Source organism: Aquarana catesbeiana, linkage group LG07 (assembly GCF_042186555.1).
Source record: "Aquarana catesbeiana isolate 2022-GZ linkage group LG07, ASM4218655v1, whole genome shotgun sequence".
Lineage (NCBI taxonomy): Eukaryota > Metazoa > Chordata > Amphibia > Anura > Ranidae > Aquarana > Aquarana catesbeiana.
The window spans coordinates 286,688,420-286,714,437 of record NC_133330.1 but is presented as its reverse complement, the minus strand read 5'-3'; the positions used below and the strand labels follow the sequence as shown (position 1 = coordinate 286,714,437).

The 26,018-nt window shown below is 43.9% G+C and overlaps 1 protein-coding gene across 2 annotated transcripts in view; it reads right to left on the bottom strand.

Moving 5' to 3' along the window:
* Positions 1-25,006, bottom strand: part of RABGAP1L (RAB GTPase activating protein 1 like) — a 595,387-nt gene extending 570,381 nt beyond the window's left edge. Inside the window, exon 1 of one of the 2 annotated variants that reach the window (XM_073593438.1) lies at positions 24,743-25,006. The gene's annotated coding sequence lies outside the window, so the exon portion shown is untranslated. The remainder of the gene's footprint in view (positions 1-24,742) is intronic. The other variant, XM_073593437.1, reaches the window with a different exon arrangement.
* Positions 25,007-26,018: the final 1,012 nt, after the last annotated feature.

Sequence of the window (26,018 nt, the reverse complement as noted above, 5' to 3'; positions counted from 1 at the left end):
CAGGGGATCTCTGAGCAGGCGGATGACAGGTCCACCTCTGCTCCGTTATGTAGACCGGACAGGGACACAGCCCGCTGGTCTCTATGTGGTGGAAGGAAGGATGAAAACGGACTGCACGTCCGTTTCCATCCGATCCAATCCGATGGATGGTGGACATACCCCCATATGTCTGTTTTTAGCAGACCGGATTAGATCAGATGCTGACAGGTGATCTGCCTGAAAAACAGACATGCAGGCCGATCGGTCCGCTGGTGTGAAAGGAGCCTTACAGTCCCTCAATTTCAGTTCTTTTAATCATGGAGGGTGAGCATCACATGTAGGCTTTACCTAGGGAGGTCTGCATGCAAATAAAGTTAAAGTGGAAAAATGGAGCTGGACCCATAGGGTTATCTCACTAGTACAGCTATCTTAAAGTATTGATGCTGATATAAATGATCTGGTACCTTCTTCATACCAGAGGACCTCCATGGTGCCCGAGCCCGAGAAATTATCTGCCGCCGCTGGAAGTTCACCATAGAGAATACCGGTGGCCAGATGGTCCCGGTATTTAGGAATAAAAAGTGATAAAAAAATAAAAAAATAATACATTTAAAAAAGGAAAGTAAAAAAAATAAAAAGATAAAAAAAAATAAATACATACATTTAAAGTGCCCCCTTCCCCGCACGCAGAAGCGAACGCATACGTACATCGCACCCACGTATGTAATTGGCATTTAAACCACACATGTGAGGTATCGCCACGAACATTAGAGCGGGAACAACAATTCTATCCCAAGACCTCCTCTAACTCTAAACAGGTAACCTGTAAAACAATTTTAAGCATCACCTATGGAGATTTTGCAATACCAAAGTTTGGCGCCATTCCATGAGCGTGCACAATTTTAAAGCGTGACATGTTAGGTATCTATTTACTCAGCATAACATCATCGTTAACATTATACAAAAAAAAATTAGGCTAATCTTAGGGTTTTGTTTTTTTTTTAATTCATGAAACTGTTTCTTTTCTCCAAAAAACACACGTTTGAAAAATTGCTGTGCAAATTCCATGTGACATAAAAAGATGCAACGACTGCTATTTTATTCCCTAGGGCAGTGATGACGAACCGTGGAACCCCAGATGTTTTGGAACTACATTTCCCATGATGCTCCACTAAACTGCAGAGTGCATGAGAATCATGGGAAATGTAGTTCAAAAACAAATGGGGTGCCAAGGTTCGCCATCACTGCCCTAGGGTCTCTGCTGAGTAATTTTCTAGCAAAAAAAAAAATGATATGATATATTTACATGTAGGAGTGGAGTGCCAGAATTGGCCCGGATGGTAAGTGGTAAAGCAGGTTTAGGTTATAAAAAAGTATCCCAAGCTTTGAACGCCTCACAGAGCAATGTTCAATCCATCATCCAAAAATGGAAAGAGTATGGCACAACTGCAAACCTACCAAGACATGGCCGTCCACCTAAACTGACAGGCTGGGCAAGGAGAGCATTAATCAGAGAAGCAGCCAAGAGGTCCATGGTAACTCTGGAGGAGCTGCAGAGATCCACAGCTCAGGTGGGAGAATCTGTCCACAGGACAACCATTAGTCGTGCCCTCCACAAATCTGGCCTTTATGGAAGAGTGGCAAGAAGAAAGCCATTTATGAAAGAAATCCATAAGAAGTCCCGTTTGCAGTTTGCGAGAAGCCATGGTGGGGACACAGCAAACATGTTGAAGGTGCTCTGGTCAGATGAGACCAAAATTTAACTTTTTGGCCTAAAAGCAAAAGGCTATGTGTGGAGGAAAACTAACACTGCACATCACCCTGAACACACCATCCCCACCGTGAAACATGGTGGTGGCAGCATCATGTTGTGGACATGCTTTTCTTAAGCAGGGACAGGGAAGCTGGTCAGAGTTGATGGGAAGATGGATGGAGCCAAATACAGGGCAATCTTAAAAGAAAACCTCTTAAAAGTCTGCAAAAGACTTGAGACTGGGGCGGAGGGTCACCTTCCAGCAAGACAACAACCCTAAACAAACAGCCAGAGCTACAATGGAATGGTTTAGAACAAAGCATATTCATGTGTTAGAATGGCCCAGTCAAAGTCCAGACCTAAATCCAATTGAGAATCTGTGGCAAGACTTGAAAATTGCTGTTCACAGACACTCTCCATCCAATCTGACAGAGCTTGAGCTATTTTGCTAAGAAGAATAGGCAAAAATGTCTCTAAATGCGCAAAGCTGGTAGAGGCATCCCCAAATGACTTGCAGCTGTAATTGCAGCGAAAGGTGTTTCTACAAAGTATTCACTCAGGGGGGCTGAATACAAATGCACACCACAATTTTCACATATTTGTAAAAAAAAAAAAAAAAAAAAAAATTTGAAAACCATTTATCATTTTCCTTTCACTTCACAATTATGTGCCACTTTGTGTAGGTCTATCACATAAAATCCCAATAAATACATTTACACTTTTGGTAGTAATATGACCAAATGTGGAAAATGTCAAGGGGGTATGAATACTTTTTCAAGGCACTGTATCCCATATTTCTGTCCAACCCGGTTCACTTTAAAGCTGGACCTTCAGGAACCCCCTCCCCAATACTACCTATAAGTCCTATTAAAAGGAGAAATATGGGAATCCGTCCCCCCCCCCCCCCCCCCCATTATACTTACTTAGGGGGATGCAGCAACGGTCCGATGCTGCATCTGTCCCCCGGCCTCTCTGCACTGAGAACTGAGCCAACAAACACCGCCGATGGCTCGGTTCTCCCGGCTCCCAGAGCAGAGAGCTGTTGACTATCAATCGGCAGCTCTCCACTCTGATCCTCCACGCTCATTGGAGCGCCGAGCTGTGGAGGGGCGAAGAGCTGAGAGGCTTAGACAGCTATCAGTCCAGGCAGCTGGCGGATCCAGACTTCCAGAGTCGGGATGACGCTGTACCTGGACTGATCTTGGTGACGTCATCAGAGAGCGGACTTCAGACCGCTCTCTTCTGAAAACGGGTCACAGGAGTAAAAAACCAATTGCACTCCTGTGACCCATAGGAGAAGCCCAGCCAAACAAGCTGAGGCTGGACTTCTCCTTTAAATACCTAAATATGTGGCCGTGTGATGCCCCAAGTTTCCCGTGAATGCACTTGCCAGGAGATGGACTTAAAAATATGAACGAAGAAGCCATATCTGTCCCCACTCTGGTATGAGTGCAACCAGCTTTGAGCCCTACCCATACCACCCAAGCAGGTAAATCCATTTTGGCGGAAGCTTTTTAACAGCAGAGTAAAAAAAGAAATACAGTAAAGGTGAGACAATCCTGTAAATCCTAGCACCTGTGCAGTACTTGGCTGTCTTCCCAAACGCCTGTCTTCCCTTTAGCCTCCAGCAGACAGGTGACATCAACTGAGCCTAGACAAAGTCACCCAAGTTTAGCATAAGAAATGCTTTATAAATGATAGCAGATGGATAGTTGATGTATGTGGTGACAAGTCAAGATTTTTTCATGCAGACTTCTAAAGGTTAATTTTAAAGCAGAGCTAAATTCTAATATCAAAAAACTGAGCAGGCAGGCTCTTCATTACACGCAATGTCTCCCCTGCAATAAAACAAACTACCTTTCTGCTCACAGTCTTCTGTACAATGTACACTGAGCTACGCATGTGCAGCTCAGTTTCCATTCCGGCACTGTGCCCGTGTGCTGGTATGACGGCAATCCTGTCCATGTGTGGGAGCTCCAGCCAATCAAGAGGTCTGAAGACTGGAAGAAGCCAGGAAGGAAAGGAGGCTGGCGAGAGAGCCTGCAGGTGTTGGACCACAGAAACAAAAGCTAAGAATTGCGGAGTTTAGTTCCACTCTGAATCATAACAAAACTGAAGTTTAAATCAGCTAAATGTATTCCAGGTGCATTAAAACAGATGGTGTGCTAAGGTTTAAAGTTCATTTTGTTTGAAAAGCAGCCACCGCCTAGCTCATGCCAGGATGTTTTAGAGAAAGACACTTGCCTTCTGTGTGGAAGCAGTGGTCTCTCTGCAGAAGCCTGACACACCCCCTTGCCAAGTCAGCTTGGTCTCTCCGTTTACCAGAAGTTGTGAGTTTTGCTAATTACAGCATCATAGGTCTGACTAAGCAAGGGGGTGCAGTGGACCTATGTAGACAACCATGGCTTTCTAAGCTAAGGCTGCTTTCTAAAGAACTGTCATGCCGCGTACACATAAGCGGACTTTTCGACCGGACTGGTCCGACGGACCGAGTCCGGCGGACAATTCGACCGTGTGTGGGCTTCATCGGACCTGCAGCGGACTTTTTCAGTCGAAAATCTGACGGACTTTAGATTTGGAACATGTTTCAAATCTTGACGTCGGAACTCCGCCGGACCCAGTTCCTATGGAAAAGTCCGCTCGTCTGTATGCTAGTCCAACGGACGAAAACCGACGCTAGGGCAAGTATTGGCTACTGGCTATCAACTTCCTTATTTTAGTCCGGTCGTACGTCATCACGTTCAAATTCGTCGGACTTTGGTGTGATCCTGTGTAGGCAAGTCCGTTTGTTCGGAAAGTCTGCCGAAAGTCCGTCGGATAGACCTTCGGACCAGTCCGGCCGAAAAGTCCGCTCGTGTGTACGCGGCATTAGACTTTACATAGCTTTTGGTTTGATGCACCTAGAATGAATTTAGCAGATTGAAAGTTCAATTAAGGCTCCATTCACACTTGTGTAACTTGTCATGCAACTTTGGACATCATAGTGGCATGACAAGTTGCAGCCCATTCTTTTCAATGGCACCTATTCAAATCAGTGTAATCTAAAGTCGCAGCAACTTTGAAAAGGTGCCTGCACTACCTTGATGCGACTTTGATCCAGAAAATGTACAGTGGGATTAAAGTTGTATTCAAAGTCGCATCACAGTCTCACTCCAAAGTCACAATGGAGCCCAAGTTTCAACTAAATGTTCTTTTAGTGATCACAGATACATTGTTAATGCTGAATTCTGGAGTAAGAAAATTGTGTCTAAATACAAGAGCTATGTGTATTCTTTCCTAAATTTTGATGTGCCTTCTAGGTTTCTTCTGGATCTGTGCAGTAATCAGCTGTGGACGTTTGTCTCTGTACAGGAGCTTTCTTTAAAAAGACCAGTTATTTCTGCTCTCTCTCCTTGTGCAGGATGACTGGTCTGATCTCCACCCCCTCCTGTAGCTTCTTGCAGGCAGCCTGTAGTGGGTGGGGCTGGCTGGGTCCCTCCCACAGCACCGTTCTTTGAACAGGCTGTGTACAGTATATTGAGGTCATTACTACTTTTATACTGTAATATCCGGGGTTGCAAAAGAATTTGGTGCACACAAAGTGGAATTTTTTTCAGGGTGGATTTGATTTAAATCACTAGTAAAAAGGATTGATTTAAATAAACTCGATTTAAATCATAATTTTTCAAAGCGCAACTGTCATCTCTGTCCCCCAGCGACACCTCCACTGACCCGCCGTTGACTCCCCGACAGTCCCATTCACTTTAATGGGACTGCTGGTGATGCGGCAGTGACACAACAAGGTGAGGGCCGTGGCGGCAGCAGATGAGTGGATGCAGCTAACAGGCACTGCCATGATGGATCTGAAATGAAAGGTGCTCTTTAAATGTAAGGACTTATTCTTGCTAGTAGTTAGAATTTTTCATATTTGCAAACAAAATGAAGTTTTCCTATTTAGAATAATGAGCAGTCAGGTTACTAAAACAGAGATATCAGAACCAATTCAATCATACAGTTTGTATACATAGATTTGCAAAACAATGGGATAAAGGAATATTCCTGAACTTTTGTTTATCTCATGGTTACTGTGAAATTGTGTGAATTCGTCAGTGCATGTTATCTCAGCTTGCAGAGCTTGGATTCATTGAATGAGTCTACCAAAAATGTAAATCTTGTAGAATATACAGCTTCATGCTACACAACTAAGCTTCATTTCATGCTTAATAAACTAAATTATTAATGTATCTTAAATAGATTTTTACTCCAAAAGCATTTTTTTTAACCACTTCACGACCGCTCACTGTATATATACACGTCATTTTTTTAAAGATGGATATCTCGGTAACGGCAGCAGCTGCTGCCACAACCGAGATATCCATCTTTACAGCGAGCGGTTCTATACACGATAATGGTGGTCTCAGCGGCGGGTTCGCCGCGAGATCACCGTTATCGGCGGCGGGAGAGGTGCCGCCCCCCCTCCCGCCGCTCTCCCGCACCCTCCGCCGCTTACCGGAGCCGTCGGTAGCGGCGGAGGAGATCGGGACCTGTCACCGCTGAGGTACTGAGACGAGTGAGGCCAAGATGGCCCCCACCCGTCTCTATACCACGTGACGGCCGGAGCGACGTCATTACGACGGCTCCGCCCACTTCTCTTAAAGGCACAATTTTTTTGTGTCATTTTTTTTAAACGACTTTTTTTTTTTTTTTTTTTTTTTTTTTTGCATTTTAGTCTAAATATGAGATCTGAGGACTTTTTGACCCCAGATCTCATATTTAAGAGGACCTGTCATGCTTTTTTCTATTACAAGGGATGTTTACATTCCTTGTAATAGGAATAAAAGTGATCCAAATTTTTTTTTTTTTAAAACAGTGAAAAAATAAATAAAATAAAGTAAAATAAATAATAAAAAAAAAAAAAATTTAAAGCGCCCTGTCCCGACGAGCTCGCGCACAGAAGCGAACGCATACGTGAGTAGCGCCCGCATATGAAAACGGTGGTCAAACCACACATGTGAGGTATTGCCGCGACCGGTATTGCGAGAGCAATAATTCTAGCCCTAGACCTCCTCTGTAACTCCAAACATGCAACCTGTAGAATTTTTTTAAACGTCGCCTATGGAGATTTTTAAGGGTAAAAGTTTGCCGCTATTCCACGAGCGGGCGCAATTTTGAAGCGTGACATGTTGGGTATCAATTTACTTGGCATAACATTATCTTTCACAATATAAAAAAAAATGGGCTAACTTTACTGTTGTCTTATTTTTTTATTCAAAAAAGTGATTTTTTTCCAAAAAAAGTGCGCTTATAAGACCGCTGCGCAAATACGGTGCAAAAAAAAGTATTGCAATGACCGCCATTTTATTCTCTAGGGTGTTAGAAAAAAAACAATATATAATGTTTGGGGGTTCTAAGTAATTTTCTAGCAAAAAAACCTGTTTTAAACATGTAAACACCTAAAATCCAAAACGAGGCTGGTCTTTAAGTGGTTAATAAATTTAATTAAAAAAAAAAAAATCAGATTTATGTCGACCCTATTTTTTTTTTTTATTATTTGTGGCAATCCAGGAATTAATTTAACTAAAGATTTCTCATGCCCAGTGTTCACCAAGAATGCCTTAGACTTAGAGCCTTGCCAAAAACATACAGTGAAAAACAAAATTATATATTAGAGCTGCACGATTCTGGCTAAAATGAGAATCACAATTTTTTTGCTTAGAATAAAGATCATGATTTTAATGAAAAAAAAAATGGGCTAACTTCTTACTGTTTAGTTTTTTTTTTTTATTCATTAAAGTGTATTTTTTTTTAAATTGCGTTTGAAAAACCACTGCGCAACCACCATTTTATTCTCTAGGGTCTCTGCTAATATCTATATATATATATATATATATAATGTTTGGGTGTGCAAAGTAATTTTCTAGCTGAAAATAATGATTTTCACTTGTAAGCAAAAAGTGTCAGAAAAGGTTTGGTCTTTAAATGGTTAAACTAACTTCATTTACATGCTGGAGTTCTTTCCTTTGATAAAAGAACTATTCAAAACTTGACAGGCTGCCTGGATTTTTTTTGTTTGTTTCCCAGCTGTGAGAACTCTCTGCACTTGTTAGAAAGAATCGTGACATGCTGTTTTGAAGATCGAGAAGGGAAAAAGAATTGCGATTTTGATTCCTAACGATTAATCGTGTAGACTATAATAATAAAAGTATATTATATAATATATATACTATGAGGAAGTAAATGTATCAGCCTGAATTCTGAGCATCACATTACACAAGGCACGACTTATTACTACCATGTGATCGTGGAACACCACAGGTTACTTAACTTCCATATTCTGTATCTGAATAAAGAAGTAGACAATAAAAATAACAGACTACAGAATTACATTAGAGAGAAGACATGTCACATTACCTATTGCTATTATTAAGTAGACAAATAGAAGACAAAGTATTACCACTCCCACTGTGAACTAATACGTATTTTTGAAAAAAGTTGAAATGGGATACAAGGTTTCATTGGGGAAGAACTCCAGGTATGGATATTTTTATAGTTATATTGATCCAGCTTGGAACTATGTATACATCATATCTGGCCAATGCACCTGGAAGCTGGAAATCACTAAAAGCAGAAACCACCACTCCAGTGATCTCCACTTGTTTCCGAGTCCCATGCTGAGTGGCCAGCCTTATGCATTGTGAACATATGAAAATGCACTTTCGGAATGGCACCTATGCCAAGCAGCCAACCTGCTGTGTTCACAATGCAGGCAAGCATTCACTTGGCATGGGACTCGGAAGCAAGCGGAGATCACTGGAGTAGCAGTGTCTTTGAATATTCAAGAATCAGCAGGAGAGGTTAAAGCAGAACGTCACCCTAAAGGAGAAGTTGGTTTATGCCCTCCTACCCTCTCTTCTATTTACGGCATTTTTTTTGGAAGTGGGAAGGGAGTAGGTAACTGGTTTTAACAGGTACCCACCCCTCTCCCACCTGCAGTCGGATCACTGAGGCGATCCACCAGAAGTTCCCCTTCCTTTCTGGCCTGCAACCTTCTGGGACACATCATAGGTCCCAGAAGGCTGCGGGACTATCCATAAGGTGCGGCGTGGTTCGCCCATGCGCAGCCGACTATGAAGCCGCAAGAAATCACAGCCAACTGCCCACAGTAAACATACTGGCTTGGAAGAACCGGTGCTGGTGAGGACAGCATTGGACCCCTGGATAAGCGAGTTTCCTTTTATTACAAAGTCAACAGGTACAGTACTTGTAGCTGCTGACTTTTTTTTTTTTTTTTTTATCAAACAGGGCAGAGAACCACTTAAACAAAGCACAGATCCACAGAAAGAATGAGGGCCAATTCACACCTAGGACTCATTCACACAAGCACTCAGCCTCGTACAGTGTGAAGAGCCAGAGGTTTATGTTTTTGTATTTGTAGCAAGCTGCATGCAGGAATCCCACATCATTCCCTGATGCACATGCTCTGGGCCGTACACCTATCCCTGCGTACCTGTACAGTTGCTAAACTTCCATTCGCCAACATTCGCCATACAAGCAGCTCTTTGCCCTATATAAAGGCTGCATGTGGAGCTTTTAAGTGTTTAATGGCGTTGCATTAATGCACATGCATTATCGTGTTTTATGGCATGTGTAGCTGTGTGTTGTGTTAAGGTAGTCCATTTATTGTGAATGGGCTGTCCATGCACCATAACAAATTAAAAAATAGGAGCATGACCCTTGACCAACAATGCAGCACACCACAACGATACATGGACTGTGGTGCATTGGGCTCTACTGTACAATGTGTTGGGGTGCCATTCACAATAACGACATGCATGTGCCACCTTGTCCCATCTTTCTAGGTGGTGTTGTTCCCAAGACACATGGTCAACTGCATTCCACCAATCCACCCTCTTCCCCCACTACTGTCTGACCTCACATCTAGCAAGACATCTGGCGGTGCATAGGGATGGATACAAAAATAGTAAGTCATTTAGTAACCCATTTACAAAATGTTGATACCATTTGGGCAAGCCCAAATTAAGTCAATAGAGTCTGCACAAGTTTGCGAACATCTCATACAACTTTGATGTGAGCATAAAGTCAAGATGGAGTCCGATAGGTCTGATGAACAATATAGCATTGAATAAGTTTGTTATTCACTGCTGGTGTGATCAATAAACCGCTCGCCATCGGTCATGGATAGTATAATGGATTGCGAATTGGTCCTCATCTCCAGGGGTGTTTTACTCAGGTTGTTATTTTTTCAAATGTGGAGTATAAAATGAAAAATCCCAATGGACCTTGGGATCTGAGACTATCAATGAGAGGGTAGGTTGAGATAAAAGGTTCATGGTTCTCGAATTGGGTATTCAAGGAATGTCTTAGCTGGCAATACTGGTACAAAAATGTTCAAGGGACATCTCACTTTATTTGCAGTTGCTCAAAACATATACATAATAAAAATGTCAGAAAGGGTTACCAGGCTCCTTTACATTATTGTGCTGGAAGGGGAAAATGTAAAGTGTAAGAGGGATATTTGGGGCAATGAGGGGAAAGAATAAGTAATTTTTACCTGGTTGGAAGAAGGGTGAACAGAAAAATAGAAGAGGGCAAGGGGAAAAAAAAAAAAAAGTATGACGTGTGTGTGTGTGTGCGGGGGGGGGGGGGGGGGGGGGTAGGTGTCTCTTCTCTCTGACGGGTATACTCCATTCCTCAAACTACAGCTGTACATGAACGACACTAGGAGCTGCAGCGGAATCAGGGTCCCCCAACAAAGAGTCCTTGTATACAAGGGCGCACAGATTCCGAAATTTTTGTCGGATTGTTCTTTTAAACTGGAGTTGTTCCATCGGCTCTGTGCCAGTCTATGTAGTGGCATACCACTGCTCTATGCTCGGTGGTTCTATCTTTTTACACACAGCGGGTATGCAGGCTTTAGTGGCATTCTAGGTGTTTAAGAAGGGAGTTCTTGTAACATTTAAACAATACTGGGGTTTAATCCAGTAGGTAGGTAGCCAGTTTATCTACAAGGGACATTAGTCAGAGTTTTATTGGAAGTTTTAACTTCTGACCAAAAGTGTTTCATCACACAGCAGTCCCAAATGACATGCAAGAGTAAGCCCTTCATCTTCAACAAACGTGGTATCTGGGGATTTATTTTGTGTAATATTTGAGGGGTTTTATAGCACCGTGTCAGGATCTTGTACCCATTCTCTTGATATGTGTTTGCTTACAAAGCTATATGAGCAAAGAAGGAGTATTCTATCTCTTCTGGGCCTAACAGAGCTATGTAAAACCTGTTCCCGTTTCACTGGAAAGCTGGGACGTCTCCAGACCATACCATAAAGTACACCAAGAAACACACTACTGTGCAGACATAACTATGACATCCAAACAGAACATAATATGCAAGCCCCATGCGAAGTGTAGCCCCCAGGGCTGGAGATAGGAGTCATAAATTCATACAAAGCTCAGGACATATCCAAGGATATATTAAGCAAAACATTGGAGTGGTGAGCAGACCCACCACGACCCCACAGAACTTATTTGCCCTTCACCCAGAGTAAAAGGGTATCTACCTAGAATTACTTATTTGTATGCGTCACCGAGGTCCAGCTGCCCCATACCTTCTCAGACTTCCTGGGAAAACTCTGATTTAGGTATGTGGCTTAATAGAACAGGAGTGCCCTATTTACCAGTCCCTTCTAGGCATACAGTATAGGAGCTACCAGGGGAGATTGTAAGCACCCCCTGCCAGTGCTGAATGGTTTGACTCATCACTTTAACTGACACATCTGCAAGATTGCTTGTTCTTTTGAAAAACTGACTTGCTGGCCAGATCACCAGATGGAAATAGAAGAAGGCCTAAAAAAAGAAAGCTAATGCAGCCATCACATCTAAGAATTGATAAGCTGCAATATAATAAATGTTTGCTTTTGAGCATAATATTGCTTTAACTGGGTCTAAAAGTCAAAAGTAGGCAGTATAAACCCCATTTCGGTTTATTTTCTGCCTCTCCTATTTTGGAGTATACCTCTGCTCCAGTGACAACTTTGAAATTGTACATTTCCCATCACTTTTTTTTCCCTGTGATACTGGTCACAAGGATGTATAGGGGAGGAACACCTACCCTGCGGAGATAACAATTACATAAACTGATGAGGGTTTCAGTACTTCCCCACTTTATCCAAAACTAAGAAAATCCCCTACTGTATACAAAATGAAAAAAATGGGTTTAGATACATAAGTTCTGCATCAAATAAAGAACAATGAACATTATTTAGGCACAACTTAAAGTGTATATATATATCTATATATCTAAACAATAAACTTCTTTTATTTGCTCCCTTTTGGTCTGCTAAATATACCATTGAAAGGGTTTTATTATATCTGTTCAAGAAGTGTAAAAAACACCCTTTGATATTGCCAAAAATCTGGTGAGCTGATAACTTCCTCTGCTCTCTGCCTGTCCCTCTGGAGATAGGGAGGATTATGGAGAGGAGGAGAGGGTTGTGTTCATTGCACTCCATTAGAAATAAAGTAGGCAGGGCTGACACCATGTACTTAGGAATTCAGAGCTACACTATGACATGGATGAGCGAGTTTGAGGTGGAGGAACATGACTGGCCTGCACAGAGTCCTGACTTTAACCCAATAGAACAATTTTGGGATAAATTAGAGCAGAGACTGTGAGCCAGGACTTAGTCTACATCAGTGCCCAACCTCAAAAATGCGTTTCTGGAAGAATGGTCACACATTCCCATAGACACACTCCTAAACCTTGTGGACAGACTTCCCAGAAGAGTTGAAGCTGTTATAGCTGCAAAGGGGGGGCATCTCAATATCGAACCTTACGGACTAAGACTGGGATGCCATTAAAGTGCATGTGTGTGGAAAGACAGGCATCCCAATACTTTTGGTAATATAGTGTATGTTGTCATGTCCAAGAGATAAGCTGGAGCCTACCCATATTTCTTAGATTGTAAGCTCTAAGGAGCAGGGCCCTCTGATTCCTACTGTATTAAAGTGTGTTGTATTTATACTGTCTACCCTCAAGTTGTAAAGCGCTATGTAAACTGTTGGCGCTATATAAATCCTGTATAATAATAATAATAATAATAATAATAATATTTCTGACCCATCAACAGTTATTTTTCTGTACCTGCAATGTGTTTAAATCACTTTCCAACCGCAACACGTACATATACGTCAGCACAGTAAAGTCCCAGCCCAATAGGTTTTTTTTTTTTTTTTTTTCTTTTTTATTCTCTGCCATAACGGTCTCCAATTCAAATCTAATATTTTGAATGAATGAGAAAGCAGTTTTTTTTTTTTTTTTTTTAAATCATTGATTTATATCCAACCTATTTTTTTTTATTCTTTGTGACAATTCAGGAATTAATTTAACTAAAGATTTCTCGTGCCCAGTGTTAAGCAAGAATGTCGTAAGGCTTCACTTCCTGCTTCCCTTAGTAAGGATGTCGGGGCCTACACCCGGAGCTGAGGGACGGGTTGGCTTTGGGTGCTTACATCGCGGGCTCCCAGGACAGGTAAATGTCCATGTTAAAAGTCAGCAGCTGCAGTATTTGTAGCTGCTGACTTTTAATTTTTTTTTTTACCCAGGCAGAACTCCGCTTTAAATATACCACCAAAAGAAAGCTCTATTTGTGTGGGGATAAAAAAAAAAAGATAAAAATGTAATTTGGGTACAGTGTAGCACGACCGCGCAATTGTCATTCAAAGTGTGACAGCGCTAAAAGCTAAAAATTGGCCTGGGCAGGAATGGGGTAAAAGTACCCAGTAGGCAAGTGGTTAAACAAGCTTGTCTGGTGCATCACAAAAGAACTACAGCAATCAGGATCAACTGACAAAGAATTTTGGTACCTGAAAGTTTCAGCACTCACTAAACAGGTCTACCAGTACGAACAAGCAAACGACAGCTACACTTGAAGCACTGAGGTTGATTTATTAAAACTGCAGAGTGCAAAATCTGGTGCAGCTCTGCATGGTAGCCAATCAGTTTCTAACTTCAGCTTGTTTAATTAAAGGAGTTGTAAATGTAGGTGTTTTTACCTTCATGCATGAAGATAAAAAACCTTGTGTGTAGCAGCCACCCCAGCACCCCCTAATTACTTACCTGAGCCCCATCTCTCTCCAGCGATGTCCAAGCTGTCTGGGACACTCCTCCTAATTGGCTGAGACACAGCAGCGACGCCATTGGCTCCCGTGGCTGTCAATCAACCAATCAGGGGAGAGAGAGGGAGGAGTCGGGTAGGGGCTCCGTGTCTGAATGGGCACACGGAGATGTGCCCATTCAAAAGGAGGGGAGGGGCCAGAAGAAAGCAAAGGGGGACCCAAGAAGAGGAGGATCTGGGCTGCTCTGTGCAAAACCAACTGCACAGAGGAGGTAAGTGAAACATGTTTGTGTCAGGGCTGGGTTCAGCCCTTCCTTCTCTGAGCTGGCCGCTCAGCTGTCGGCTAATTGCCAGCTCCCATCTCTCTCCACAGTTACTCAGCTGTTGATGATCCTGCTCGTCAGTCCTGCCTACTTATGGCCCGTACACACGATCTGAATATCGTACGAAAACTGTCATCCGAGGAAGAATCGTACGATTTTCGTATCGTGTGTACACTACTTTCGACAGCCGATCCCGACAGTTCAGCTGATATTATTCGATCGAAAATTTTCCTCATACGATTTTCGTTTAGTCAGTATAGATGTCGTCCGAAAATACAATACAAATACATTACAAACACATGACATCACTTCCTATTTTTTTTCTGTTGTATGATAATTTTCATGACTTTATTTACCTATTCAATTTCTACTTGCGACTTAAGCGAAAAAGGTCTTACGATATTCGGATCGCGTGTACGGGCCATTAAGCCGCCCAGTCCAGAGGAGCTCTGCCTTCGCCAACATCACAGAAACTCCTGCAATCCTGTTCAAGACTTGCTTTGCTGACAACTCTTCTGGCTCCAGATCCTGCTTGCTGTTCCACTACATTGATCCCCGACTTCTGGCTTGGCTGACTATCCGTTTCGCTTAGGCTCGATTCACACAGGGGCAACACGACTTCAACGCGACTTTGCAACGCGACTTTGCAACGCGACTTTGCAACGCAACTTCAACGCAACTTGTGGATCCGACTTTGCCCTGCGACTTGTGGATCCGACTTTCAATGAACGGGGATCCGACTTGGATCCCCGCCACTGTGTTTGGTATGAATCTTTAGGGGGAACTCTGCGCCAAATTTTAAATAAAAAACCGGCATGGGTTCCCCCTCCAGGAGCATACCAGGCCCTTGGGTCTGGTATGGACCTTGAGGGGAACCCCCTACGCCGAAAAAATGGCGTGGGGGGTCCCCCCCAATCCATACCAGACCCTTATCCGAGCACGCAGCCCGGCCGGACAGGAATGGGGACGAGCGAGCGCCACCCCCCTCCTGAACCGTACCAGGCCGCATGCCCTCAACATGGGGGGTTGGTGCCTTGGTGGAGGGGGCGCGTTGCGGCCCCCCCCCAAAGCACCTTGTCCCCATGCTGATGAGGACAAGGGCCTCTTCCTGACAACCCTGGCCGTTGGTTGTCAGGGTCTGCGGGCGGAGGGCTTATCAGAATCCGGGAGCCCCCTTTAATAAGGGGGCCCCCAGATCCCGGCCCCCCACCCTATGTGAATGAGTATGGGGTACATCGTACCCCTACCCATTCACCTAGGGAAAAAGTGTCAATTAAAAAAAAACACTACATAGATTTTTAAAGTATTTTATTAGACAGCTCCGGGGGTCTTCTTCCGACTTCGGGGGTCTCTCCGGTTCTTCTCCACGCTCTCCGGATCTTCCTCCGGGCTCCTCCGCTCTCTTCTGCCGCTCTTTTGCTAAAGCGGAGGAGCCCGGTCTTCCGTCTTCTGCCCTCTCCTCTTCTTCTGATGTTGACACGACGCTCTCTCCGGTTAGAATGCTCTCTGTGCGCTCCGCTCTGACTTATATAGGCGGTGACCCCGCCCCCTTATGCCGTCACAGTCCCTGGGCATGCTGGGACTATGACTGCATAAGGGGGCGTGGTCATTGGGTGATGACCACGCCCCCTAAAACGTCACAGCCCCAGCATGCCCAGGGACTGTGACGGCATAAGGGGGCGTGGTCACCACCTATATAAGTCAGAGCGGAGCGCTCAGAGTGCATTCCAGCCCCAGAGAGCGTCGTGTCAACATCAGGAGAAGAGGGCAGAAGGCAGAAGATTGAAGACCGGGCTCCTTCGCTATAGCAAAAGAGCGGCAAAAGAGCAGAAGATAGCGGAGGAGCCCGGCAGAAGATCCGGAGAGCGCGGAGAAGAACCGGAGAGACCCCCGAAGAGAAGAAGGCAGCAGACCGGGCTCCTCCGCTGCGGCAAAAGAGCAGAAAATAGCGGAGGAGCCCGGAAGAAGACCCGGAGAGCGCGGAGAAGAACCGGAGAGACCCCCGAAGTCGGAAGAAGACCCCCGGAGCTGTCTAATAAATTACTTTAAAAATCTGTGTAGTGTTTTTTTTTTAAATTGACACTTTCCCTAGGTGAATTGGTAGGGGTTCGATGTACCCCATACTCATTCACATAGGGTGGGGGGCCGGGATCTGGGGGCCCCCTTATTAAAGGGGGCTCCCGGATTCCGATAAGCCCACAGACCCCGACAACCAACGGCCAGGGTTGTCGGGAAGAGGCCCTTGTCCTCATCAACATGGGGACAAGGTGCTTTGGGGTGGGGGGGGCCGCAGCGCGCCCCCCCTTCCCCAAGGCACCAACCCCCCATGTTGAGGGCATGCGGCCTGGTACGGTTCAGGATGGGGGGGGCGCTGGCTCGTCCCCCACCCCAATTCCTGTCCGGCCGGGCTGCGTGCTCGGATAAGGGTCTGGTATGGATTGGGGGACCCCCCATGCCGCTTTTTTTTGGCGTAGGGGCTTCCCCTCAAGGTCCATACCAGACCCAAGGGCCTGGTATGCTCTTGGAGGGGGAACCCATGCCGGATTTTTATTTAAAATTTGGCGCAGAGTTCCCCCTCAAGATCATCTGAGCACAAGTCGCATGCCGAAGTCGGATCATGCGAGACGGCGATCCGACTTCAATGATAGTCAATAGGCTGAAGTCGGATCAAAGTCGGATCAAAGTAGTACAGGGAGTACGCTCTGAAGTCGGAGCGACTTCAGTAGTGTCTATTAAGACGCTCCCATTCACATAAATGTGAATCTCTTTCTGGGGCGACTTGGGGCGACTTGAGGGCGTACAAGTCGGATCCCAAGTCGTCCTAGTGTGAACCGACCCTTACTGAACTTTGGCTGTTTTGACTACATTTGTTCTTTTTACTTTTATTATTAAACAAGTGTGATTTAACTGTACTTCTGTCTGATTTCATGGTTTCTGACAGTTTGTTATTTTATTTTTTATTTTTAAACAAGCCTTTACAACAACGTTAAGCTTTCACCAAAAAAAAAAAAAAAAAAAACCCTCCAGTTTTGAATAAATCAACCCCAGTGTGTCTCATTTACGACCTCCCTAAAAGCACTTCAAGATTATTTGCCTTTTGAAGAAACAGTGTTGGCTCCAGTTCACTCTCAGACACTCTTGTAAATTTTCTTGTATAACAAATATAAAATACCGGTGTCCACAGCAAATAACACACGAGTGCCAGCTGAGATATTTGCACTGCAGAAGGGAGCGCTGGGTAACACTGTTGGAAAGAAACTAGTCAAAAGTCCAACACATCTGACAGGTCACATCACATCTCTGGCACAACACAAAAGTACTTACAGTACACCACACAACATAAAAAAAAAGAAATAAAAAAAATCACAACTGTGGCAAAACACTTAATAGCTGTCAGTAATGCACAAACTGCAGATGGGCAGGAGCCAGCGGACTATACATTCCAGCAAAGCTTGCCAGCGGCTGCATTGCAAGACATGCCAAAAACTCATGCAGGGGAATTCATAAAGGGTAAACATAATCTGTAGACGTCTGTCCCGCAGTAGTGCATGAAACGTGAAACAGATTCATGTACACAATGGAATGACGTAATTGGCTGCGTCACAACCCTGAATGCCCGTTCACACTATGGCGTTTCAGATTAATGCCAATCATTGCAAGGGCACAGAGTAAATGCTTTGTTGGTGGTTAGTGGCCTCTTTTCCAGGGAGGTGCGATGCAAGACACCGTTTACGTCCTTTTATTTTTAAAGTGATAGTAAATGCTCGGTTTTAGGGAAAAAAAAAAAAAAAAAAAAACACACACACACACACACAAAACATTAGACTTGTGCACAACAGAAAATTTCATTTTGTTTCATTTCAATTCGTAAAATACATAATTTTGTTCTGTTATATTACGTTAATAAGTTATTTCTGTAGAGTGGTGATATTCGTTATACCGAACCAATTCGTTTGGTGTGTGTATATCGATTTGATATTTATATATGTATATGTACAGTGCTTTGCAAAAGTATTCACCCCCTTGGCTTTTTACCTATTTTATACATTACAGCTTTTAGTACAAAGTTCTTTTAATCTGAATTATATGTGATGGATCAGAACACAATAGTCTAAGTTGGTAAAGAAAAATAAACATAAAACTATTTTTCAGAAATAAAAAAATGATAATTGGCATGTGCGTATGTATTCACCCCCTTTGTTGTGAAGCCCATAAAAAGCTCTGGTGAAACCAATTACCTTCAGAAGTCACATAATTAGTGAAATGATGTCCATCTGTGTGCAATCTAAGTGTCACATGATCTGTCATTACATATACACACCTTTTTGAAAGGTCCCAGAGGCTGCAACACCTAAGCATGAGGAACCACTAACCAAACACTGCCATGAAGACCAAGGAACTCACCAAACAAGTAAGGGACAATGTTGTTGAGAAGTACAAGGTCAGGGTTAGGTTATAAAAAAAAAAAATATCCAAATCTTTGATTCTAGGAGCACCATCAAATCTATCATAACCAAATGGAAAGAACATGGCACAACAGCAAACCTGCCAAGAGATGGCTGCATACCAAAACTCACGGACCGGGCAATGAGGGCATTTTTTAGAGAGGCAGCACAGAGACCTAAGGTAACCCTGGAGGAGCTGCAGAGTTCCACAGCAGAGACTGGAGTAACTGTACAGAGGATGACAATAAGCCGTACGCTCCACAGAGTTGGGCTTTATGGCAGAGTGGCCAGAAGAAAGCCATTACTTTCAGAAAAAACAAAATGGCACGTTTTGAGTTTGCGAAAAGGCATGTGGGAGACTCCCAAAATGTATGGAGGAAGGTGTTCTGGTCTGATGAGACTAAAATTGAACTTTGTGGCTATCAAAGAAAACACTATGTCTGGCGCAAACCCAACATATCACCCAAAAAAACACCATCCCCACAGTGAAACATGGTGGTGGCATCATCATGCTGTGGGGATGTTTTTCAACAGTCGGTACTGGGAAACTGGTCAGAATTGAGGGAAAGACGGATAGTGCTAAATACATTGATATTCTTCAGCAAAACCTGTACCACTCTGTGTGCGATTTGAGGCTAGGAAGGAGGTTCACCTTCCAGCAGGACAATGACCCCAAACACACCGCTAAAGCAACACTTGAGTAGTTTAAGGGGAAACATGTAAAATGTGTTGGAATGGCCTAGTCAAAGCCCAGACCTCAATACAATAGAAAATCTGTGGTCAGACTTAAAGATTGCTGTTAACAAGCGCAAACCATCCAGCTTGAATGAGCTGGAGCAGTTTTGCCAGGAGGATTGGGCAAAATCCCAGTGGTAAGATGTGGCAAGCTCATAGAGACTTATCCAAAGAGACTTGGAGCTGTGATAGATGCAAAAGGTGGCTCTAGAAAGTATTGACTTTAGGGGGGGGGGGGGGTGAATAGTTATGCACATTGACTTTTTCTGTTGGCCAATTTGTTGTTTGCTTCACAATAAAAAAAAAAAAAAAAAAAATCTTCAAATGTGTGGGCATGTTCTGTAAATTAAATGATGCAAATCCTCAAACAACCATGTTAATTACAAGTTATGAAGCAACAAAACATGAAAAATGCCAAAGGGGGTGAATACTTTTGCAAGGCACTGTGTGTATTATAATAATAATATATATATATATATATATATATATATATATATATATATATATATATATATATATATATATATTCCTGATAACAATTCGTAGTTTGGAAAGTCGTTTGTTTATTGAATCCATTGACACACAATATCTCTTCTCTGCTCGAATACAATACCCTTCTCACTCAGTTCTCAGGAATACCAGTAATCCAACTTCCAGCACAAAATTAATCAGCTGATTGGACTGTAAGATTTAGCCTAGGTTCACATTGGAGCGTTTTGGCATGCGATTTGACATGTGCAATCGCATGCCAAATCAGCTATTGCTGGCAATGGCACCGTCCGATGCCGCACAGTTTCTGTACTACTTTTGGCAACTTCGGGGGAGTATTTCCATAAACATCAGTGCAGCAACCCACACAGATGTCTCTGAAATCACTCCCAAAGTCGGGACTGACAGCGGGAATGGAAGTTCAGCTGAACTCGCACGATTTAATTCCCGCTGTCAGTGTGAACCTGGGCTTACTCTGAGTTGACCTTTTTTTTTATTAGACCTTTAACGAATGAACAAATTCATTTTTCGCTATAATTTCTTTCTTATTAGCTGAAATCCGTTATTTTTTTTCTTCGGTCATTCCGTTGCATCCGAATGTCTGAAAGATGCAAAATTCGGCCGAATTTCTATTTGTTACAAAATGAATTGCACATGTCTAACAAACATGTTACACTGACCTGCTCTGTGCAGTTGGTTTTGCACAGAGTAGCCCAGATCCTCCTCTTCTCTGGTCTCTCTTTGCTGCTCCTGGCCTCTTCCTCCTATCGAGTGCCCCCTCAGCCAGCAGCTCTATATGGGGACACCCGAGCCAAGTCAGAGCTCCGTGTATCCATTCAAACATGGAGTCCCTGCCCCCTCTCTCCCCCCGATTGGCTGACCGACTTTGATTGACAGCTGTGGGAGCCATTGGTGCTGCTGCTGTGTCTCAGCCAATCAGGTGGAGTGTCCCGGACAGGCTAAGACATCTGTGGACATCGCTGGAGAGAGAGAAGAGGCTCACGTAAGTAACTAGGGGGTGCTGGGGAGGCTGCTACACACAGAAGGTTTTTAATCCTAATGCATAATGCATTAAGATAAAAAAAAAACCCTTCTGCCTTTAAAACTCCTTTAAACTTTAAGAGTTTACAAAACTATACTCCATTTAAACCTCCACTGCGCTGCAGTGCGTTTCTGCATTTTTTTGCACTGCGCATCACAACTGCATTGTGGTGTGAACCGGGCACAGAGAAAAAGTCATGTTTTAGCAGGTCACCGTGAACGGATCCTATAAGGCCGCATGCACACATGGTGTTTAGTCATATCTGGTGCATCAGCCCAGCGTTTTTGTGCACCTGGAGGCAGCCTGTGGACTGTCAAAGTCTTTGACACACTGAAATACACTGCAACTGGAAACAGCTGGATACTGTACAGAATGGTACTTGTGTTCATCACTGTATGTGTTTAGGGATGTATGCCCCAAGGCAAGTATTATGCATTCCAGGCATACATCCCTGAACGCATAGGGCCCTTAAACGAGAGTACCTCTCAGTACAGCATCAAACCACAGCATATTTCATCATGTCATAGACTTTGACAGGCTGCACCTGTGCACAGAAAAACACTGGGATTGGATGCACAGGCGCTAAATGCAGAGTGTGTATTAGGCCTAAAAGGACTGTTCCACGAAACACACCTAGAAGAAGTTGCAAACTTTCACAAAAGGAGGTGCCTATTTGTATAACCCCAGAGAGTATGTTAAAAAAAATATTTAATATATACACACCGATCTGCCATAACATTATGACCACCCACCTAATATTGAGTATGACCTCCTTTTGCTAAAACAGCCCTGACCCATTGGGGCATGGACATAAAAGTAACATCCACATGAATGGCAGGACCCAAGGTTTCCCAGCAGAACATTGCCCAAAGCATCACACTGCCTCTGCCAACTTGCCTTTTTATATCGCATCCTGGTGCCGTCTCTTCCCCAGGTAAGTGACGCAAACGCACCCGGCCATCCACATGATGTAAAAGAAAGCGTGATTCATCAGACCAGGCCACCTTCTCCCATTGCTCCCTAGTCCAGTTCTGACGTTCATGTGACCATTGTAGAAGCTTTTGGCTGTGGATATGGGTCACCATGGGCTTCACAGCCCCATAAACAACAAACTGTGATGCCCATTTTTTTTCTGCTTTCACCACATCATCTTCATGGACAACATGTTCACTTGCTGCCTAACATATCCCATCAATTTTGAAATGCCATTGTAACGAGATATTCCCTTTACCTGTCAGTGGTAATAATGTTATGGCTGATCTGTGTATATCCACACATACATACATTGTATACAGTGCTGTATTTATAAGGGGGCATAATTGGCAACTGCCCTGGGTCCTCTGACAGAAGGGGTCCCCCTCTATACAAAAATAATCTTAAAGTGGTTGTAAACCCCCCCGACCTATTTTTACACATAGGTAAACCTATAAGGCTTACCTATATGCACTGAAAATATCTCCTAAACATGCGCTATTTAGGAGATATTTACCTTGTTGTGAGCCGATGATGGCATCGGCACATGTGCAGTAGAGAAACGGCCCTCCATGCCGTTTCTTCACAAACAAGTGCCGTGAATGGCGGCTCCCGCGCGCATGTGATGTCACACGGCTCCGGCTAGTCACAGAGCCAGAGTCCGCAGCCCTAGAAAGAAGAGGGGCAAAGATGGATAGACACTGGGGACACTGTGGGATTTGTTTGCAGGCAAGTGCCACATAATGGGCTAGTATGCGATGCATACTAGCCCATTATGCTTTTACTTTGCAAGGGAATAAAGAGGAAGTAAAACCCATCAGGGTTTACTTCCTCTCTAATATAAAAAAAATATATAAAATAATTTTTAAAAAGAATAATTGTAAAATATAAAATATATAAATCATTACATTTAAAAAAAGAGAATTTTTTTTTTTTTTTATCTTGGGAAGTAATATTTTTCCAGCCATTATCTGTAAACGTTTTTACTCCGGACTGGTATTTTGTATCGCTTTTAAAAAAGATTTTTGGCATCTCAAGCGAGACACACATAGAGCACTTACAATCTTAAAAGCGGAGTTCCACCCAAAAATGGAACTTCCGCTTTAAGTGATGGTGACCCCCTGACATGCCACATTTGGCATGTCATTTCTTGGGGGGGGTGGATACCCCCTTTTTAGCGACATCCAGCTCCCACTTCCTCCCGGGGGTCCGCGGCACTGGAAGTTTCATCTCTCCCCCCCTCCCTCTCATCTTCTGGGACACGTCACAAGTCCCAGAAGATTGCCCGGCCATTCACAGCACAGCTCACGCATGCGCCGTGCGTGCTCGTCTGTGAAGTCACAGCTGGGCACCCACAGTAAGAATGCCGGCGCTGTGGAGAGGAGGGGGAGGAGCGAGGCTTTGTACGCCCACATCGCTGGACCGCGGGACAGGTGAGTGATTATTAAAAGTACGCAGCTACACTTTTTGTAGCTGCTGACTCGTATTTTTTTTTTTTTCAGTGGTTTCGCTTTAAGGAAGGTGGCCTATGACTGCGTATGTGCACACATGACCTCAGAATGATGTTGTGTCATGCATTTTAAAAATGTGTGACCGTCATTGAGAACGTAAACCAACTATGTGTACGAGAAGCCACATGCCAGCCACAAGCCAGAACGTGAGGTGTCTCAAGCCCCTCAAGATTTAAATATGGCCATAATTGTAGAAAAAAAAAAAAAAAAAAAAACACACACACTTACTGTACACTCCTCCAACATTATAGTATTTTTACAGAATTTTTGTTATATAATGTTATTAAAGTACATAGCAAATATTGATTATTGTACAACCTCAGAAGAACGGGTCCACAAAATGACCACCAACATGGAGGAGGTCTTCCTCTACTGAACTTATTTTAGTCAGATACGGTGGTATATCTTATTGAATCTGTTGCGGCATTACCTACAGACAATAAAATTTCCGCTACTATGGACTACCTAAATTTGGCACAAGTGTCTGTATTTCCAATAAAAGTGTTCTGTGAACTGACACACGGCGGTGAATCTTCCGCCAGTATCCACACCACCAGTAATGTGTTATAGATCACCCCGATAGTTCCTCGGTAACTTCCAACTCCTGACAGATCTTACTTGAAAATCTACTGCCATGCACATCAGAATCCAACAATTCTAAACAACAGAATTAATTAAAAAAAAAAAAAAAAGAAAGAAAAAAAAGAGCAGACAAACCTCTGCATAATGCAAGACAAAGATGAGATGGCTAGACACAACAATACGGTGCCATCTGCAAGATTATTAACCCCTAACGACCGGCACCAGTGTGTTTAGGAATCGTCTTGGGCCATGAGACATATTTAATCCAGCACTTCTGTCATCCTGCATTGGCCCAGACGAATTTAAAGGGCCCTGCACTTGCTGCCAGGGTGGCACTGCATAGCTGCCAACATTTTAAAGGGGCACTTTACCGCTTGGTTCATTTTAGCTTGACACATTCAATACTGTTCCAGGGAACCAAGGAACATCTGCAAAGACTTTATCTGGATGGTTAAAAGTTAAAATAAATGAAGAGGCCCAAAATATATGAGAAGGAAAGGGTCTCCTGTGCTACCGGACAGCGCTGACATTTGCAGGGGACTAAATCTGGGACTGTCACAGCCAATCAGGAACATGGGTCCCCCCTCTATGACAGGACCTGGCACAGCCAGGAAGGGATGACAGGTAGGACTGGGGGTACCCATGCCAAGCTTGGCTGATGAGTAGACCTCGGACCGTGGAGAGAACTGCGGCACGAGCTCCAGGCACCTCAGGCTCGGAGGGGAGGGGGAAGCTGATCACTGGCCCTCCCACCTCTCACCGTTACACCGGAGACCCCTCCCTCTCCTAATCTCTTACCGAGAAACATCAGGCGGTCTCCCCCCTCCAAGTCCCGCAGCTTGGGGCTGTGCCGGTGACCCGTCCTCCTCCGGTCCGGTTCACTTTCTCTTTTACACGTTCCAGTTACTCCGCTCCCCCCCTTCTCTCCTCCACTCTTTTCTCTCGTTCTTCCCGTGGGCGCGAGCACGAGGCGCGCCCCCTCTACGACGTCAGCGAAGGAAGCGCGGAAGCGCGCAGCAGGGTGGTGTGAAGGCGCGTGCTGCCGGGGCTGAGCTGACTGTGACAGGCTATGATCCCGGTCATTGCAGTAAATCGCCGCGAGGTGGCGGTGTGCCGGGCCAGGCTGACGTTACTAGTGCCCAACTTAGCCATAGTGACTGGGCATGGGATTGGCAGTCACGTGACAGCACTCCAATTTACTAAACCTTGGCTCAGCATGTTTTTTGTTTGTTTGTTTTTGGGGTTTTTTTCCATGTAATTTTTTTATATTTTGGCACACAGGTGGCCTTCCCCATTAGTGGTCTGGCTGCTCTCATCACTTTCTCTGTTTGCCTCCAGTCTCTGAGTCTTCGGCTGTCGTGATTGGCTAGCCGGGATGACGTAAATCTCACATCCACGCACATAAAAGTTACTTCAGCCCGCCACCGAGCCATGCCGAGACTGTACACGGAACTACGCCTGCGTGGCTCACTGTCCATAGAGGGCTAATTCCATAGCTCCCAACTGTCCCTGATTCGGAGCAAAGTCCCTCTGTCCCTCTTTCCTCCTCATTTGTCCCTCATTTTGCTCTGATCTATATAGTTGTATATAAAATGCACTTTTTATCTTTCAAAAAGTGTTTCCCAGTGCTAAACCTTTTATCAAAATTCTAAATTGCTACATTTTTAAATTTTAAAAGCCAATATAAAGGAATAGTAGTGGTAAAAAAAAAAGCCCTTGTGGATTTAGTTAACTTTTTTTTTTTTGGTTAATGCTCCTTTAAGAGGGCGTGGCAGGGGGCGTGACCTATGCCTACATATGTTTGCTAGTAGGTGTCCCTCATTCCCATCTCAAAATGTTGAGAGGTATGTCATTCACACCAGCCCACGCTCTTCTGTATGTTGTGTAGAAGGGACGTTGTTACAATGCATCACACTGTTTATTTTAAATATTAAAGTAGAACTATAGGCAAAACTTTTTTTTTAAATTTTGGACAGAGCAAGAAAGGGGTATAACCCTTGTCAGATTTTTTTTTTTTTTTTTCGCCATCTGTGTCCCATTTCAGAGCTTTCCATTCACTTCCTGTCCCATAGCC